This window comes from Cygnus atratus, chromosome 3 (assembly GCF_013377495.2).
Source record: "Cygnus atratus isolate AKBS03 ecotype Queensland, Australia chromosome 3, CAtr_DNAZoo_HiC_assembly, whole genome shotgun sequence".
Lineage (NCBI taxonomy): Eukaryota > Metazoa > Chordata > Aves > Anseriformes > Anatidae > Cygnus > Cygnus atratus.
Genome location: NC_066364.1, coordinates 66,850,511 through 66,858,466, shown reverse-complemented (window position 1 = coordinate 66,858,466; position 7,956 = coordinate 66,850,511).

Genomic DNA, 7,956 nt, shown 5'->3' with positions numbered 1-7,956 from the left:
TCCACATCTCCATTTTGCATTAGCTACTAAAACACATTAAGATTTATGAAAGAAACATTGTACCAAAGTAAATGCCATCTTAGTTGTTTTCTAGTATGAAATATAGAAATATCTGTGTAGATAATTGTGGTTCAATGGTATTTTCTAGCCATTGTTTGTTACTTGCTTTGTAAATAAATCATCAGTAGCTAACTGGGGGTAATGGGGGGAATACTTTGATGAATTTAAGCATATTCTAAAACACAACTGTATGGAATGGGGTTGCTGTTTTGTTTTTTCTTTTTTTTTTTTTTATTTCTGCAGCAAAAGTGTATTTCTTCTTTTCATTGTTCAAATCTGTGTAACAGAATATGCTTTTAGTGTGAAATATTTTGTTTCTGTCATGGACTGTGTAATAAAGATTGAAGGCCAAATCCTTTCAAGTTGTAAATTGAAGTAATGCTACTGGAGTTTCATCAATGTGTTGCAGCTCAATATGTAGCCGTTTATACCAGCAGAATATGAAACCAGACATAACAGAAGTGCCTTTTTTATTATTATTTTTCTGTTGAAAAACACACTGTGCTGTCAGAGGGATTTAATATTTAATTTTATATTAGTCTAGCAAGATCTCTTCATAGCCATTATTAAAGTTTAAACCAGAATTGTCATCATCTTAAGAAAGAGAGTTTTCATCTAAGTTTTTAAAGTACGAGGGAGAAAAACCGGTCCCTCAGAAAAACTGGGCATGCTCTTTTGCTCTACACAGCAGTGTTATTTAGCTAACAAGAAGAACATAAGCTACACTAGAAATGGAAGCAGATTAGCATCGTCCAAAGTCATTGCAGTCTGACAGGTTCTGAGCAGTCTGCCATGCCCACATACGGCAAACTGAAATGAATTGACCAACTATTGGAAAAGCCTTAACTGGTAAATCAGGAAGAGAAATAAGTTTAATTAAACCTAAGCTCATAGTTTAGTGGCTAGTTCAAACTACAAAAAGCTGTCATAGACTTTACACAATGAATTGAAGCCATTGTTTCTTCTGTATTTGGAATGTAATGAAGCTCACTGGTAAAATCCTATGACTCGATAACGGCCTAATATTTTCAAAGATATTTTAGGTTTCAACAGTCCAATAATTAATTGAGCAATCTGACTGTAAATATTTTTAGCAGTACTAATGTTGTTGTAGGCATAATGGTCTAAGGATATGAGGAAGCAAATTTTATTAGCAGAGCATTAGCAAAAATAAGATAAATGTCTTGTTTTATTTTATTTTGTTTTTGTTTTCCAAAAGGCATGAGTGTCATTGGGAGTGCTGTGGAGTAAGTAGCATATTACACAAGTTATGTATCTTTGCTGTGATCCTTTAATAAAAAAAGTTTGTGTTTCCTGTATATTTGCACATACTATATTCAAAACACAGTATACATTGATTAGCATGTCATGCCCTATTTTAATAGCTCAGCTTTAGAAAATGCTGTGTAGTGCACCAATGCCAACACATCACCTTGAAGATTCATGGATTAATTATCTGACTGCTTTAAATATTTATGTTTTATTTTAAAAAAGGGACATGCAGATAGGTTGAGTTTTTTTGGTGGTGGTGGTTGTGGTTTTTGTTGTTTTGGTGGTGGTTTTGTTTGTTTGCTTGCTTTTTTTGTTTGTTTGTTTTTAATAAAAGGCATATGGGCAGAATTCTGTTTTGACATAAACTGTGTACATTCCTCTTGTGCTGAGAGGCTCAGCTCCAGGAGCCAGCTGGTGCAGGAGCCTGGCTCCAGTAACAGAAAGACAAGGTGAGCAGAGGGAAACTCTCTTCCTAGCTCCTGGCAGACTAAGAGGCTTCCCAGGCTCTTGAGTTGTGCTGAAGTATTCTTGTTTTATTGATTTTAAAAGTTCTGCCACAAGGTTGTATTTGAGCAAAACTTACATATTTTTTATTTGTTTGTTTTTTTCATGGAGAGGAAAAATAGTGAATAATGACTCTTAGGAATGACATTTGAGCAAGACAATATAAATATGACTCTGCAATAAGGAATAATAATGAACATCATTACTTCCATGACAGTTGTGATTTTACAGATTTTATTGCAATTGTTTTTTTCCCTAAAATGCTCATTGCCATTTTGAACACTTTTATGTGGAAGTCCATAGCAAAAAATGCTAACTTATCTATAAGCACTGTCAGTCAGACATAATGATTTGGGGAAAAGTCACAAATACCAGAGAAGTAACTTACTTACTATATCCAGAGATTCCTTCAAAATCCTATTTCTGTGACTCCGTGATGTCTTTGCAAGTCTTTGAAGACTATCCCGTAGTCCTCAAGAAGCATATCAGCTGACACCAACAATCCTACTAGCCTAATGACACAAGGCAACGGGATCCCACATCAAGAGGAAAAAAAAAAAAAAAAACTGCATCAATACCTATGTTCCATTTGTTTCAAAGACAGCACCTGGCCAGAAAATAAGTGAGCTTTACAGACATAGCAAACCATGTATGTGTTGGTGTCAGAAAAGGATTAGGAGGTAATGTGGGAGATACCACAGTAGGTTTGGTTCCCAAAGATACATTTGGATGTAGCTGACAGCCAAAATAAGTCAGTCCCCTAGGCCTGAATTGTGGAGCACAACCTGAACTGTGATGCCAGTTTGGGCAGCACTGGCAATTCAGCCAGCCTTCAATCTTTCAATGATTTTGTCAGCTTGAAAGAAAAGGAACCCTGCCACATGAGTTTAGAGCTTCCCTGATATACTGTCTACTGCCCAGACAGGCAGCAGCACTATATTCTGTTTATGATCCTAGGTACAGACTGTACAGACACTGTGCAGCTCCCCAGTAAGACACAGCTGACCTCTGGGATGTAGAGCCACCTGCAATCCCCAAAAGACCCACAGTAAAATGACTCATCAGATTAGGGACAGGACATGGTGTTTTTCTTATCATGGGGATCTTTACAACCATTCCCTATTCCTACTCTCTCTGTTACAATTTACAGTAAGGATCAGCACAATAACTATACATAAACCTGTATTCACCTTCTGATGCAGCATCAAATTAATTTCACTCCAACACACTCACCTGTGGCATTAGCATCCTAAAATGCGATTTTAGGAAGATGCAGAACATTTTTTTGATGTTATTGGACAGTTCAGAGACATTTTTGGATTTAAAATCTCAGGTTAAGTTCCTAAATGCTATCTTAGTGAGAAATATAAAGTTAGTATGGTTAAAGATGAAAGACAGGAATTTATTGTGCATTACTCCAATTAATTCATTCTAATCCAACACCCTTTTCTGAAGTACACACAAATTTGCACGTACCCACAGATTCACTTATTAATGTGCACATATTGGTTGTGAGAGAACAAAACATCTTGAGCTTGAAGAAAGGTGTGGTAAAGTCTGTAAAATTATTGAAATTTCACTTTTTTTTTTCTTTTTTTTTTTTTTCTGTATAACACTTTTTAGATAACGTGCTTTATTTCCACTGTTATTTTCATCATCATGACAGAGGAAAAAAGCAATGCTTCTCTTTACACTCATCAACTTCTCTGCAAAATCCCAGCAACAGACATCAATTGCATTAACAGAAACTACACATTTAAAAAGAACAATTATTTCTAGAAAGGAATAGAAATGGAAAGGAAAGCTTTATGTAATGAACAGAAGATTGCTGTTGTATTGGGCAAGAAGCAGCAGTAGGTTCACTGAGCTTGCACCAGACAGGAGGTAATACAGCAATTACAAAACAAGGACAGCAATGTTAAAGGAAAAAGGAGGAATAGGGTGGGGGAATTGTAGAGGAGAGGGGGAAGCTTAGTAAAACAGCATGTGGAGGTAACCCCCTCCATCATCTTTAAAATTTGCCATGATGGCTTTTAATTCAGTGTAGGTAATCCTGTTTTCATTGAATTTTCCTGCATAAGAAATTTACATATGCTGTTCTGTTGTGTTGTGTTTTTTTTTTCTCTTAGTGTTTCCTTTTTCTTTTCCTCAGTCACTTCTAAATTATGTTTTGTTGTTGATATATGTTTGTTCAAGACCCATAAGAGGTTTGTTGAAGTTTTACAGTGTTATGTAAAATCTATTGCTACTAGTGACCTGCATTATTTTTAAACAAAAACACACTGAGGATTTTTTCAAACAGGGTTTTGCTCATCCCTTACAGGCAGACTTACAATCTGTAGATTTGAAGACAATATGCTATAACCTTCTGTTAGGACTTTCTAACTAACCATTCTGCTAGTCTTTTACCAATCCCAAATAATCCCACTGCATGATGTAATCTCGTGTTGTTTTTGTTGGTGGTGGTGGTGGTGTGGGTTTTTTCTGTTTGTTTTGTTTTATTATTATTTTTATTTTTAAGGGGTGGGAGGGGTGCTATTCTTGATTGAATGAGCTTAGAGGACAGAAATCCCACGACATCCCCATGATAATTCAGCCCAAAACATGTATCCGCTACATATATTTTAAACAATGAAACTATTTGAATTGGCCAATGCTTCACTTCCTGTCTATTCTGATGCCTTTTCCTTGTTCAAGGACTCCCCGCTATCAGAAACCACTTCCCTGCTTATTGGAGTTTTTTTAGACTGCATTTGTAGTCAGGGATTGATTGTTACAGGGATAACTTTGATCTAGCAAATTCACTCTCCCAACTTTCCTTTGAGTAAAGTCAAGGCAGAGAGGCAGGTTCCTTCAGGGCAGTCCAGAGCATTTATCAGTGTATCTCAACTGAACCAAGATAACATTCAGCCTCACTAGGAAAAAGCAGGCTATTACAAAACCTCCTTAATTCTATGAATCAACTAAATGAACCATTTTGAACTTATTAATATTCTTCCTATAAGGCACAATTTTCAAATTTCCACCCATGATATATCAATTACTGTCAACTAGCCAGTTCTCAGTGTCAGTATTGGTGTAAAAATGAGAACTTGACCCAAAGTTTCAGCCATATACATGTCATTTCAGTAAAGTATTCATATACTATCTTCTGTCCTTTCTGAAAAATACATGGGGGGTTGGGAGGGAACTATATTCATCCAAGGATATTATTCCCCAAGGGCTTTATTTACTTTGTCAGCATCACACCAGTAGCTCTTACCCCTGTAATTTTTCACTATTATCTATAAAGGTGTCACAGTTACTTTGGTTTAGCTTTTTTTTTTTTTTTTCTCCCAGACCCACTTGGTATCTGCATGTATTAAGACAAACAAAGTTCAAATGAGTCTACCTTACCAAGATCAATCATTAAGAGCCAAAATAATAATGAACATTCAAACAAGAATTTAAACATGAAGTTGAAGCAAACTCTTCAATCTCTTAAAAAATAATTTGAAAAAAATAAAGTGAGAAAAAATATTTAAATTAAAAATATGTATATATATATTATCTATTCACATTCAAATTTAAAACTTTTACTGCAGTATATCCAGTAGACAGAAATATAGACAATGTGACTGTGAAGGTATAATTCTGCGGCTCCTTCTCCTGAAGATGTATTATACAGTGAACATGGAGTTTCATGGAGATTCTATGCCAACTCTAAGGAATAGCTTTCTTAGGAGAAATAATAATAATAATAATAATAATAATAATAATAATAATAATAATAAGCTTTGTTACTCTATAATGAACTTCATTAAGCCAGAGGCCATCAGCACAGAGGGAGGTTATAGCTATATTGCTAATCCTTCTATATCACTAATAGAAGTTCTCCTGTTCAGAGTTCATGCAGTGATGACACTTGTCTTCTCCATTATCAAAAAACTAACGTCAATGCATGAAATTCTGATTCATCACAAGTTGATGCCACCATTCTCTACTTCTTAATTGGTACATCTTTCAGAGTAAGAGGGTTTGACTGTCCTAGTCATCAGACACCAAAAATATTCTGATCCACCTTTTTCCCCCTCTGACTGAACGTGTAGAGAACTGGGAGGAATGCTTTCTTTTGATGCTGCATACTGACAGCACTACAAGAGAAAAATAGAGACTTACATAAAAAGAGGTTATGAGAGAAGACAGAAGTGCAGAAACACCTGAAGGATGCATCACTTACATGTGAACAAGAGGCCTTGAGCACCTCCTGTTCCATATTCTTTTGTCTTCTGCTCTCTGGAAAATGAGATACAAGGAAATACTCGAATTTAGAAATACAAAAAAAAAAATATTAAATTTAAACAGCCTGTATCACGTCTGCACTATTGACTAATCTAAGCAAATATTCTGTAAAAGAGGTTGATTACATGCACTCGCAGACCCATTAAACAGTGAAACAAAAATTGGGTTATGTATCCACAAATATACTGCTTTAAAAAAGAAAAAAAATAAAAAAATAAAAATAAAAAAACATTAATTTTTAGAAAATTCAGGAGCAGAAAAGGTTGAAAAATATGGTTCTGTGCTCAGATAAAATTCAGCAAAAATGTACAAGAGTACAAGTAGTTTCACCTTCATTTTATTTGTTAAAATGCAAGACAGACATGAGGAAAGAATTTTAGAAGTTCAAGAGAAACAACAGAGGGTTAAATTAGAAGCTTCATACCAAACAGGGGTCAAGTGTTGGCCTTGTTTCCTGGATTGGAGATTTTAGTATTGACATTCCCAATATAATGTATTTTCCAATCAGTTATTGGTCCTGCCGCATGCGTACTCAATTTGATCCTAGGTGACATGATTAAAAGCTTTGTACTAAAAAAAAAAAAAAATCATATATATATATATAGTTGGAATGAGTTTTTCATAGGAAAAGGCTCTCAAGAGAACTCGGTAGAACATTACAAATGTAGTTCTGAGAAAATCAAATATCTTAGACATGAGTCATTGCAAAAATTATTGAATTGTCTTTGGATAAATATAGCTAATCTTTTTTCAAATTAATTTACCAAAGCAATAGCCCTATATAAAAACCTTCTTTTGTTCAAAACAGTGAATAATAAGTAGCAAGAGGGACAGACACACCGCTTAGAGTCTGTGGCTGCAGGCAACCTACACTTGGGCAGGGACACAACTGAGACCACCACAGTAGTATTTGGACCACTGCAGCTGGCACGCTGTAGTTGATTTCCACAGTACCTGTGGAAATGTGTTAATTTACAATGAAGTAAAGAATTCATGAGTCATGACTGGGTTTACACCAGTTCAGCCGTATATGTTCTGCAATTGTACCTTCAATTGCATACAGCCATATTCTGGCTTCAGGAGAGACAAAGTCACACAAGGAGAATCTGGTTCATGGGGTCTAACTCTGCAGTCAGTTCATGGTGGGTATCATCATGTCCAGGATGAACATAATTTCTCAAGTCAGAGGAGATGCTTAAGAAAGAGATCTCTTTAACTTTCCTTTTTCCTTACACACCCTTTCTGCAAGTATATTGCCAGCAGCAACCCACATATGAACTGTCAGTACTCAAGATAAGAAAAATTCATCATTTTACCATTGACTGTCACAGCCTATGTTGGGAACTCTACGTTATCATCTATTTAATCAGTGGAGTGGTACTGCTGGTCTTAATTCACATTAACAGTCCTCTGTAGTATGCACTTCTCATCACAATGTTATAAACAAGGGTCTGAGTCACTGTGTAGGAGCAACTTAATCAAAATCTCATGTTGTCTGTGACTGAAAAATGAGCTTTGGTCCCTCAAATGTACATTCAACATTATCCTCTGAGCTTTCTCTGATGCCTAGAAAATAATCTCTACTTTTATCTCTCATTATGCCAAACCAAACCAAACCAAACACTACAGAAATGTTTTAGTATATCACTGCATCTCCTATCTTGAACTGATCCCATTTGTTTATGGAGGACCTAATAATACAGATCCTAAATTATTTCTCTTCTGAACCCTGAAAGAGTCTAAGCCTAAATTCAATCATGAACATCCCCTTAGCATATACCAAGGCCACAGCTAGAAAGAAAGCAAAGATAGGTGCATGATGCAGTGCTCTCTGTGACC